Here is a 12,759-nt window from a genome sequence, read left to right as displayed (position 1 = left end):
TTGGCTACAGCACTTGAGGAGCTGGCCGCAATACTGCAGGGGCCCTGACAGAAACACAGGCCCAAGTAACAGAAATATCCACTGAAATGATTGCAATCCGGCAAACAGTCATACACAATCGTATGGCTTTAGATTTTATGCTGGCCAATAAAGGGGGAACCTGTGCTATTGACACAGAATGCTGCACCTATATCCCTGATGAGTCTACTAACATTACATCCCTCTCCGAGCACACTGCCAAGGAGATTGACAGCATCAAGAAAGTAGGGCAGGATTTACACGGGTTCACCGAAGGATCGAAATGGTGGTCTTCAAAGGCCTTTTTGCTAATATGTGGGACATGATATTGCATTATGACCCAAGAGTTGTACATATCATTGTAATAATTACTGTTGTACGCTGCTTTTACCCACTGATGAGTCAATGCTATACTCGGTTGCTTTCTCTGTAAAATTTACTGCTTTTCTGATCATGTAATGATCAAATGGAGGGAATGATAAAGTATGTAAAAGGGTTAACACTTCATTAAACGATAGCAGCTTGTTTTCATGAAAGAAACTGCTGATGATGAACAGATGATGAACATGGCAGACCAACTGAATAACTATTTTGGTTCTGTCTTCACTAAGGAGGACATAAATAATCTTCCAGAAATAGTCGGGGACCGAGGGTCTAGGGAGATGGAGGATCTGAGGGAAATACATGTTAGTAGGGAAGTGGTGCTAGGTAAATTGAAGGGATTGAAGGTAGATAAATCACTAGGGCCAGATGGTCTGCATCCTAGAGTGCTTAAGGAAGTGGCCCAAGAAATAGTGGATGCATTAGTGATAATTTTTCAAAACTCGTTAGATTCTGGACTAGTTCCTGAGGATTGGAGGGTGGCTAATGTAACCCCACTTTTTAAAAAAGAAGGGAGAGAGAAACCGGGGAATTATAGACTGGTTAGCCTAACGTCGGTGGTGGGGAAACTGCTGGAGTCAGTTATCAAGGATGTGATAACAGCACATTTGGAAAGCGGTGAAATGTAGTGATCATGTAGTGGGTTAACATTTCGTCAAACAATAGCAGCCTGTTTTTTTCAGAAAACAACTGCTGTTGATCAACAGATGTGCTAAGCCACGCTGAGCCATATTTCTTCTTGAGGGTCACTAGCTGGGGTTTCAGGATGCTTATCTCCTTGTGCACTCATGCATAGAGATAGGACAGCTTCAGTCTGTTCTATGTGTGAAAGCCATTATGACTATTTTGTAATTTGTCTTTAGGGGCTGTAATGTAGTAAATTACTTTGACTCCAGCCTATCTTGTGTGGGGGGTATCTGGACAGATATATGTGTGGTGCCAGGGGAATTGTTAGTCATTTAGTGGATTGAGCAAGAACAGTCATAGACTGTTCCTGTTTGAATGACTAACTGAGTAAGTCCCGGGTGCATGGAATAAAGTGTTTCTACTTATACGGTCTCTGAGTGACTTTATCCAGATTCCACTTCCACAGAATGGGAGTGGTTTTAAAGGGCTGGGCTGCTGGAAGCACATTACCAGACCTGGAGTGATTGCAACTAGATCTGCCAGAGGCATAGCTGGTTCTTCCGGGGACATTCCTACCTTCCTTTGTACAGGTATGTAATATCTAAAGGACCAGTGTTAAGTAAATGAGACTCACCAAACTTTCCCCTGACTGAATCACTGGAATCTCCGAGTCAGATGGGTTCTCTCCAGTTGATGCTCTCAATCCTCGGGCTGGTTCACTTGTTGCTGTTCCCTCGTCTTCAGTCGTGGTTTGCTTCCAGTTGGGGTTTTTCTTCCAATAAATCTCTCACCGCAGGTCTAACTTTAACATGAAAGATAATTAAGCACATTAACAATAGAAAGGAGAACCAAACATTTCTGCTTAATGTTGCTAAGAACAAAACTCACTGAAATATATTTCTGCCTTCCTCCTGTAACCCTAAAGCTACTTAGCAATCATGAATATATTAATCTCTTTCACAAATATACCCAAATGGCAGCCTCAGCCAACCTCTGCGGCAACAAATTCCACAGATCAGACATCTTTTAGCCAAAAAATTTTCTTATCTCAGTTTTAAAGGGAAGCATCTTTATTCTGAGACTATGCTGTTAGATCATAGACTCTCCGTCTAATGGAAACATCCTCTCCATGTCCACTGTATCCAGGCTTTTCAGCATTCAGTAGGTTTACTTAACCATACATCCCTCCACCAACCGCACCGTCCCTCTGAACTCCATCGAGCATAGGTCCGAAAACATCAAATGCTCCTCATACATAAATCTGATCACTCCTGAGATTATCCTTGTAAACCTTGTTAGCAACATTTCCAGGAATAACAAATTGGTATCACGATAATTTGCAGGGAAATTTTGTGCTTTCGTTACTGTTCTACAATCACAGGACGAGCCATTTCCATTTCCAGGTTAAATCAGGTCCATTTCAGCAAATATAAACCATTGCAGGGTGAATGTAATAAAAATAAACTGGAATTACCAAAAACTCTCAGCAGGTAAAGAACAGCTGTGGGGAAAAGAACAAACTTTACAACTCAGGTTAATAACGTTTCGTCTGAATGACTTGTTACATATCCCGAAACGGGTTTAAGGAACCAGCAGGAATGGAACACACCTGGAGTCTGGTTCTGCTGTGAATAAGCTCTATTTTTTTTTATTAGTAACGACGCAATACAGTGATATAAAAACGAGATAAAGCAAACAGGTTAGCAAAGTTTCTGCATATGTATAGGTGTGTAAATATAAAACCCAAACTTCTTCAAACTTAGGTGGTAAAAGGTACAGTCTTACGATGGAAGGTAAGACAGTTCAGTTCAATGCTCAGGTTAATTAATGAGAGATATTTGCGACCCAAAAGGCGAATATTGTGAGAAGGCAATTACATCGACATTCCACAGATTCCACAATAACAGTACAAGATAACAACAGCAGAGTAGGTTTTATCTCCGAAGTTGTTTCACTCCACGCACGAAGTACCACCGACAGTGATCTTCAACGAATATCCTTTCAACACAGGTGATTCCACACCCGAATTCAGCTATGGGTCATCCCAAAGTGGTGGCCACAGGATACTCAAACCAAATTCGCGTACGGATTATCTTCAACAGTAGCTTATCACAAAGGGAACCCATTTCAAGGGAACCACCACCCAGGCAAGGGTCGACACACCGGTAGATTTCACAAGGTTACCCCAAACACACAACGTGATAGCCACTTATCCATTTCCACGACATACGAAACAACTCCAACAGTGATTTACCACAGGAGTGCCTTTATTCAGTGAACTACCACACCCAGACAAGGGTAACACACACGTGGTATTCACAAAGGTACTCCCCTCACCAGAGAACCCACTCTGGTGGATTAAATACGTGACAGTCACACCTTCGTACTCGAATGGAACTCAAACTCACCCCTTATGAGCTACTTGGAGACAGAGTCCAAACAGTGACGTCTTTGTCACTCGGTTTCTTCTGTTTCAAACCTTCCTCTCCTCTCTATTCTGCAAACTTCCATTTGCAGCACTTGTGAGAGTCAATTATCAATACTCCGGATTGATCTCATCTCACCCCTTTGGGCTACTGAAAGTTTAAACCAGGACCTCACTGACCGAATCCAACTTGACTCTGAGCAGATGTTTCTCTGTGTCTGTAAATGCCCTTGAAAAAAGTAAACACGCTGCAGAGAAACCATAACACGAGCTACTCACCATAGCAACCCAGCAATTCTGCAGACAGTAGAAATCCAAAAGTGTCCCAAAAGTCAGACTCATTTCTCTCGGCATCTTAAAGTGACAGTCCACCCCCTAGGAGTACATATCAGACCTCAAAAATTTTCACTTTTCAGTGCAGATCTCCAGCAACTTGAGTTTCTGCTTGATTTCCACGGAGTGACAGACAAGTGACAGTGAGGGGGAGGATTTCCAAAAACACAGTTTGAACACCAAACTCACGGGTCTATTTCTACTGTTGTAAACACGGAACAGCCCATTTCCTCATAGCCTCTCCCTGTGAGGATGGAATGGGAGCTCATCCTCTCCTCAGATTAGCAGTCATTGCTTCCAAAGGAACTCCAGAAACAAACATCTGATCCCAGACCAGGAATACTCTCTCAACACCTCATAAGCCCAAGCAGCTCAATCCCCGGGTCCATTTTACCTGGATCAAAAACTGTGATATCCCAGGACCCAACCTCACAGAGTCACACAGCTGAATCTGCCACTTACCGACCCTGAGAGTCTCACACATTGTCCCCGCATCTCACACTGGGTAGTGCAATCCGGGATTTTCCCACAACCAATGTCCAGCAGCTCGAAATTTCTGCTTCATTGTAAAAGGACTACCATCCAGCCCCATCTGTAGAAGCACTAACCAAAGTCAAAACCAAAACACCAACAGTTCCATATGCCTGGAATGTAGATCACAGGATTATAGCCCAAGCACCAACTCTCCCAGTACTCTTTGCTGCCAGTAAAATGCTGCAGTGTGTCAGCCAGTCACAGTCAAAAACTAACACCTCCACACCAATGTACAACAGAACTGGTACCTGGTGACCCTCAGGCATTCCAAAAAACGATTTTGGAAATAACTCAGCGAGGCAAAAGGTGCAAACGAACAGTTCACAATGAAGACAAAGGTTAGAAGTAAGATTGCTGAGGAGGTGGAATGCAGAGTGGACCGAGGTTGACCCAGATGGTTGATGTATATCACTGAAGCGGGGTGGGGGGTGGGGGAAGGTGGAGTGAGGAGACTGGACAGAGGTTGAACAAGATAGGCAGAAATGAGCAGATGGAACCAGGTGGGAGAAGGGACCAACGACAATCACTGATGGTCCTCCAGCAATACACAGATACTGAATGAATAGTACTTATACTTTATACTTTATTGTCACCAAACAATTGATAACAGAATGTATAATCATCACAGCGATATCTGATTCTGCGCTTCCCACTCCCTGGATTACAAATATTAAATATTAAAAATATTTAAAATAGTAAAATTAGTAAATATTAAAAAAATAAATTATAAATCATAAATAGAAAATAGAAAAATGGAGAGTAAGGTAGTGCGAAAAAAACCGAGAGGCGTGTCCGGATATTTGGAGGGTACGGCCCAGATCCAGGTCAGGATCCGTACAGCAGTTGGAAAGAAGCTGTTCCCAAATCTGGCCGTACGAGTCTTCATTCTCCTGAGCCTTCTCCCGCAGGGAAGAGGGACGAAAAGTGTGTTAGCTGGGTGGGTCGTGTCCTTGATTACCCTGGCAGCACTGCTCCGACAGCGTGCGGTGTAAAGTGAGTCCACAGACGGAAGATTGGTTTGTGTGATGTGCTGAGCTGTGTTCACGATCTTCTGCAGCTTCTTCTAGTCTTGGACAGGACAACTTCCATACCGGGTTGTGATGCACCCTAGAAGAATGTTTTCGACAGTGAATCGATAAAAATTAGTGAGGATTTTAGGGGACAGGCCAAATTTCTTTAGTTTTCTCAGGAATTAAAGGCGCTGGTCGGTCTTTTTGGCAGTGGACTCTGCTTGGTTGGACCAAGCCAGGTCATTTGTGATATTGACCCGAGGAAATTAAAGCTTTTGACCTTTTCCACTTGCGCACCACCGATGTAAATTGGGTCGTGTGGTCCGCTACTCCTTCTGAAGTCAACATCCAATTCCTTCGTCTTGCTGACGTTGAGGGATAGGTTATTGTCTTCGCACCATGCCACCAGGTTCTTAATTTCCTCTCTGTACTCAAACTCATCATTACCCGAGGTACGGCCTACGATTGTTGTGTTATCAGCAAACCTATATATTGAGTTTGATGGAAACTTGGCTACACAATCATTGGTGTACAGTGAGTACAGCAGGGGGCTGAGTACCGGAGCTTAGGAATCAGTTTATTTGGAATGATGGTATTAAAGGCAGAGCTGTAGTCAATGAAAAGGAGCCTTACGGATGCGTCTTTATTCTTCAGGTGTTCTAAGGAGGAACGTAGGGTCAGAGAGATGGCATCTGCCGTTGACCTGTTGCTCCGGTAGGCGAATTGCAAAGCGTCGAGGTTGACTGGTAGGCTGTGGTTAATGTGTGCCATAACCAATCTCACGGAACACTTCTCATGCCACCTTGCTCTTCTTCGGCACTGGGATTATCGTTGCCTTCTTAAAATACGAGGGCATCTTAGACTGAAGCAAGGAGCAGTTGAAGATGTCAGCAAACATTCCAGCTAGCTCGCTTGCACAGCCCTGGAGAACCCGTCCTGGGACGCCATCTGGGCCCGTCGCCTTCTTTGGATTTATCTTCATGAAGGCCCTTCTATCGTCCTCCTCGGTGACGATGAATCTCGATGCCACCAGGTCCGTTTTATCCGGAGGGAGCGGGACGCTCCTCTTCTGTTCGAATCTTGCGTAGAATACGTTTAGTTCGTCAGGAAGAGAAGCGCCACAGTTATTGATATTCCCAGCCTTTTCTTTGCGCGCAGTGATCTTATTTAGACCCTGCTATAGTCTACTGGCATCCCTTTGGTTAGTCTGGGCTTCCAGCTTGGCTCGATATTGCCTCTTGGCGCCCTTAATGGCTTTCCGGAGATCACGCCTGGATTCCGTGTAGCAACTGGTTTCCCCCGACCTAAAAGCCGAAGCTCTAGCCTTTAAAAGGGACTTGACCTCATTATTCATTCAAAGTTTCCGGTTAGGGAATACCCGGATCGTCTTGCGAGACACACAGTCCTCCGTGCATTTCCAAATAAAGTCCGTGACAGCTGAGGCATACTCATCGATGTTAGCTGCCGAGTCCTTGAATACTAACCAGTCCACCGATTCAAAGCAGTCACGAAGGACCTCATCCATTTCCTCCGTCCAACGCGACACTACTTTTGACACCGTGACCTCCCGCTTCAATTTCTGTTTGTAAGCCGGGAGGAGGAGTACGGCCTGATGGTCCGATTTTCCGAAGTGAGGTCGTGGGACGGAACGGTAGGCATCCTTGACAGCTGTGTCGCAGTGGTCAAGTATATTCGGACCTCTAGTGGGGCAGCAGACATGTTGGTATAACTTTGGCAGCGCCTTTCTGAGGTTGGCCTGGTTAAAGTCCCCGGCTGTAATGAGCAAAGCCTCCGGATACCTGGACTCAAGTTCACTGATGTTGGCATACAGAATGTTCAGAGCACACTCCATGTCCGCCTGGGGGAAACGTAGACCGCTGTCAGTATGACCGAGGTGAATTCCCGTGGCAGATAGTAGGGACGACACTTCACCAACAGGTGTTCCAGGTCCGGGCTGCAGGAGCTTGTCAGTGCCACTGTGTCCGAGCACCACGCAGTGTTGATCAGTAGGCAGACACCACCTCCCCTCGTCTTGCCTGAAGACGCCGTGCGGTCCATCCGATGGATCGAAAATCCTTCCGGTCGGATGGCACAGTCGGGGGTGGTAGGGGAGAGCCAGGTCTCGGTGAAACAGAATACACAGCAGTTCTGTATCTCCCTGCAGTAGGTGAGTCTCCCTTTAAGATCATCCACCTCGTACTTTCCTATAATACCATGGCGCCTTAACTTGGTAAGCAGGCTCATGGTGGCACCTTGCCAAAGGCCCTCTGAATGTCTAACTATACACGTCCATGTCCCCTTTAGTATCGAATCTTTAATTTCCTCAAGAAGTTCCAACAGGTTCGTCAGACAGGATTTTCCCTTTAGGAAACCATGCCGACTTTGTCCTGTCTTGTACTCAACTGTGTGTCCAAGTGCTTCACAACCTCTCCGTTGACAATTGACTCCAAAACCTTGGCGATCACTGCTGTCAGGCTAATTGATCTATAATTTATTTTCTGCTGCCTTCCTGCTTTCTTATAGAGTAGAGAGACATTTGCAATTTTCAGTCCTCTGCCTGATTACACTTAATTTTTGAAAGATCATTACTAATGCCTACACAATCTTGAGCGCTACTTGCTTCAGAACCTTAGCGTGGCTCTGACATCAATTGCTATGAAGTGCATCGAGCGATTGGTTTTGGCACAAATCAACCACAGCCTGCCAGTCAACCACGACGCTTTGCAATTCGCCTACCGTAGCAACAGGTCAACGGCAGATGCCATCTCTCTGGCTCTACATTCCTCCTTAGAACATATGGAGAATAAAGACGCATATGTAAGGGACCTTGTCATTGACTACAGATCTGCCGTTAATAAATCATTCCAAATAAACTGATTCCTAAGCTCCGGAACCAGGGCCTGATAACTCCGATCTGCAGCTGGATCTCCAACTTCCTCACAGACAGGACCCAGGCTGTAAAAATAGGGGACAAGCTCTCCTCTACAATCACTCTGAGCACTGGTGCCCCACAAAGCTATGTACTCAGCCCCCTGATGTACTCACTGTACACCCATGATTGTGTAGCCAGGTTTCCATCGAACTCAATATATCAGTTTGCTGATGACACCACAATTGTAGGCCGTATCTCGGGTAATGATGAGTTTGAGTACAGAGAGGACTTAAGAACCTGGTGGCATGGTGCAAAGACAATAAACTATCCCTCAACGTCACCAAGAAGAAGGAATTGTCTGTTGACTTCAGAAGGAGTAGCAGACCGCACGACCCAATTTACATCTGTGGTGCGCAAGTGGAACAGATCAAAAGCTTTAAGTTCCTCAGGGTCAATATCACAAATGACCTGACTTGGTCCAACCAAGCAGAGTCCACTGCCAAGAAGGCCTACCAGCGCCTTTACTTCCTGAAAAAGCTAAAGAAATTTGGCCTTTCCCCTAAAATTATCTCTAATTTTTATAGATGACCGTAGAAAGTATTCTTCTAGGGTGTATCACAACCTGGTATGGAAGTTGTCCTGTCCAAGACCGAAAGAAGCTGCAGAAGATCGTGAACACAGCCCAGCACATCACACAAACCAATCTTCCATCCTTGTACTCACTTTACACCGCACGCTGTCAGAGCAGTGCTGCCAAGATAATCAAGGACACGATCCACCCAGCCAACACACTTTTCGTCCCTTTTTCCTGCGGGAGAAGGCTCAGGAGCATGAAGACTCGTCCGGCCAGATTTGGGAACAGCTTCTTTCCAACTGTGATCAGACTGCTGAACGGATCCTGACCTGGATCTGGGCCGTACCCTCCAAATATCCGGACCTGCCTCGTTTTTTTTTTTTTTTGCACTACTTTGCTTTCCATTTTCTATTTTCTATTTATGGTTTAAAATTTACATTTTTAATATTTACTATCGATTTGTACTCCAGGGAGCGGGAAGTGCAGAATTAAATATCGTTGTGATTATTGTACGTTCTGGTATCAATAGTTTGGCGACAATAAAGTATAAAGTATAAAGTATAAAGTATCTGATCCGGCTGACTTATGCACCCTCAGGTCTTTGAGCTTTTAGTGTGCACTCTCCTTGTTATAGTCACTGCACTCACGTCTGTCCCCTCACAGCCTTTAACATCCGTCTTTCCACAGTGAAGTCTTGTGCAAAATATTCACTGGGTTCATCTGCCATCTCCCTGCCCCTCGTTATTTTTTCTCTTTCCTCATTTCCAGTTCTGCAGCATCACACCGATATATCATTCTCCTTCATTGCCCAGGTGTGTGACATGTTTGCCTTTTTAATAAAGGGTTTCAGTTCAAGAGTCTGTGTGTGTATGGGGGGGGGGTAGGGGCAGGAGGGAATTGAAGCACAATAGGACGGTTGAAAATGGGAAATCGAAGGGACAGAAGCACGGTGTCGGTGAAATCTGTTTGCTGATGAACAATTAACCAACAAAAGCATGAATGCTGTAAATTGGCTGCTCTGAGAGAAAACTCAGACATCGACATTATTTCCACCAAATGAGTCACAGCTGACGTAACGCCCAAGAATTTTGATATATTTCTCTTCAAACTGCCCAATATTTACATCAGACTCAATGGTGTTGATTTAAAGTGTTTGTTCAAGTAATTTTAACGAATGAAGTTAGTCAGAGGTATCTCTGGAGACTGATCCTTTGTATAAATCAGGGACGTCTTGAATGCATCAGCGCAGAGTTTCTGCCGGAGCTGTGAATTCAGGAGCGACAGATCAGGTTCTCACTGAAATGGGTTATCCAGTCATCTTGAGAATAGGGGAAGTTTACTATCCTTTTATTTCAGCCGTTGGAATTCCCGGTAAGCCGCCGTTTCAGCCTCTGTAGGTGGGAACTAAAGTTGAATTCCAATATTGTGATTGTTTCTGTCGCTGGATTCCACTGCTACATGTCTTTTCCCAGTCTTCCACATTTCAGGAATGCAATTAACAGCGGGAATGTGGATTTGGGGATCTGGATCTAAAAACAAACCGATGCTGGAATTCAACGGATCATGAAGAGTTCTCTCAGCTGCTTCGGTTCAACAGCGTGATTTTCGGGTTTCTGTGCTTTTGGTCCGGTAGAGCCTGCACTGAAATCGCAAATATTGTGTTTACACTGCATCCGGTGTTTATGCCGATTGATTGTCTGCATTTGTATGTGAACGGTTGTGTGAAGTGAAATAATCAAAGCTTCGACTGGTAGTAACAATTCCGTAAATATGAGGAGTTCCACGTTGTAGCTTGAAACTTGTGGATTTTTAACAATGTGTGCGCTGTGACTGAATGTGAAGCAGTTGATGGACAACACAATGAAGTCGTTGTTGAGACAATTATCACAACAGACGTGTGGCTTCATAGTTATCAATACTCCAAAACGTATTATATATGATCTACTTCTGACACCGATACAGTTATCTAAAAGCGACACTGAGTTGGCTACTGGACAATGAATTCCTCTCCCCTGCTTCCCTGTGATGGTTTCAATGGGAGGTGTCCTATCTCTCTCTCACGTTGTCTCAGATTGCGTTGTAATTGTGGTAATAGTCAATATGCTGTTGTAAAGTCACTGAGGTGGCAAATGCTGGATTAAGAAAGAGACTGGGAAATACTTTAAACACTAAACCCCAATCAGCTTGAATGGAAAGAGAAATTTTAAGAGGTTTTTCAGGGGCCCCTCTGAGAACGTTTATGAGAAGATACAATTTAACAGTTTATCCCACATATTCTGTTTTGTCTGGTTGCGTGTTTCCGCATTTCCCGCTTTTTTTTTTGTACCGTCCTTCGGTTGTCCTGACAGGGAACGCCATGAAAGTTGATGATTGTCTCACGGAAGTATCCCGCAGTCAGGGCGCGGATTTATTCAGTTTATGCGCACGAACCGCGGAGGCGCCGTTAGAAAATGTTCCATCCAGTATGGACTCTGAGGAGGTAATTACCCAGTTTTAACTTTCCGCTGCCACTTCACATTTCGGTCATCAGTCATGAACCGTATACAAATTATATTGATTTTATTTTACAGTGTAAAATGTTTCTGTCTCTCGTCCAGATCTGCGCCCTCTTTGGACCCTTCCATGACTAAGCGCAACAATATCATTGAGTTATTAGAGCATCCCCTCACACTGCTGCATTGGCCCCGGTCAGTATTATTTCAGCTTGCTGTTCCCTGTCTCTCTTTCAGCGAACCTGCTGGCGATTGTGATTGTGTCCCGGGGAAAGTGCGGTCTGTCCAAATGTGTCAATCGTTACCTGGTGGGAATGGCCGCCGCCGATCTCTTGATGGTTATCTCAAATCCACTGCTGACCTGGACTGCCTGGATTTATTTTCGCCGATCATTCCTGTTCATCACTCCTGTGTGCAGATTCGGTGCATGGTTAATATTTGCGAGCACCGCGGCATCTGTTTGGCTGACTGTTGCTTTCACCGTCGATCGATTTGTGGCTATTTGCTGTGAGAAGCTGAAAACAAAATATTGCACCGAGAGAACGGCCGCTGTTGTTATCGGGACAGTGAGTGTGTTGGCCTGTTTGGAGTGTGTCCCCTGGGGCTTTGTACACGATCCTTTGGTAGTAATTGATGGTGTTCCCTGGTATTGTGTTCATACATCGAGCTACAAAAGTTCCCCCTCATGGGCGGCATTTGCAATGTTTCACCGCATTTTAACCCCTTGTGTCCCATTCTTTCTCATTTTGCTGCTCAATATTCGAACCGTTAGGAAGATTCTCGCAGCCAGCCGAGCCCGCCGGGGGCTCCGGGGACGAAGGAATGGAGAGAATGACAAGGACCGGGAGATGGAGAACCGACGCAAATCCATCGTTTTGCTCTTCAGCATAACCGCTAGTTTCATACTGTGCTGGGTAACACGGCAGGCATTTTATATCTATCAACGGATTTCAATGAGTTTTGTTTATTATTCTGTAACAGATCCCCACTACCTCACTGAAGAAATATCGGGAATGCTGCAGATTCTCGGTTCCTGCACCAACACTTTTATTTACGCCCTGACCCAGAGCAAATTCCGAGAAGAAATTAAGAATATATTGAAATACCCATTGAATCGGATTTTGAAACTTATTAAAAGTTAGAAATGATTACTGTAAATTATTACCATCAAGCTGCCTTCATGATCCCTACTCTGTAAACCCACTTGTGTATAAATGGAAACTATGTGATGAACAGAGTTATAGAACTAAATCGAGAGAATATCTGCAGATGCTCTAAATAGAAAACAACACACACTATCAGAATATACTCTTTTCTATGTTTGCTGTCTGGTGTGCTGAGTTCCATCACATTTTATGTGCGATACCTCAGAGTAATAAACCAGTTGTTTACAGTTGTTTCCGACGGCATCACTGGCATCAGCGACCGAGAGAAATCCACTTTGCAACTTACCTCACGCCCGGATGTGGGATGCTGTAATTGTACTGGGTGAC

At 44.7% G+C, this 12,759-nt stretch overlaps 1 protein-coding gene across 1 annotated transcript in view; it reads right to left on the bottom strand.

The window, feature by feature from the left end:
* LOC134341653 (oocyte zinc finger protein XlCOF6-like) overlaps positions 1-3,617 on the bottom strand; it is a 92,568-nt gene extending 88,951 nt beyond the window's left edge. Inside the window, exons 1-2 of the mRNA XM_063039559.1 lie at positions 3,591-3,617; positions 1,661-1,828 (exon numbers count right to left, since the gene is read on the bottom strand). The gene's annotated coding sequence lies outside the window, so the exon portion shown is untranslated. The remainder of the gene's footprint in view (positions 1-1,660; positions 1,829-3,590) is intronic.
* Between the last annotated feature and the right edge of the window lie 9,142 nt (positions 3,618-12,759).

The sequence above is a fragment of the Mobula hypostoma genome, unplaced genomic scaffold, assembly GCF_963921235.1.
Source record: "Mobula hypostoma unplaced genomic scaffold, sMobHyp1.1 scaffold_36, whole genome shotgun sequence".
Taxonomy (NCBI): domain Eukaryota; kingdom Metazoa; phylum Chordata; class Chondrichthyes; order Myliobatiformes; family Myliobatidae; genus Mobula; species Mobula hypostoma.
Note: the sequence above shows the minus strand (reverse complement) of the source record. Positions and strands in the feature narration are given on the sequence as shown.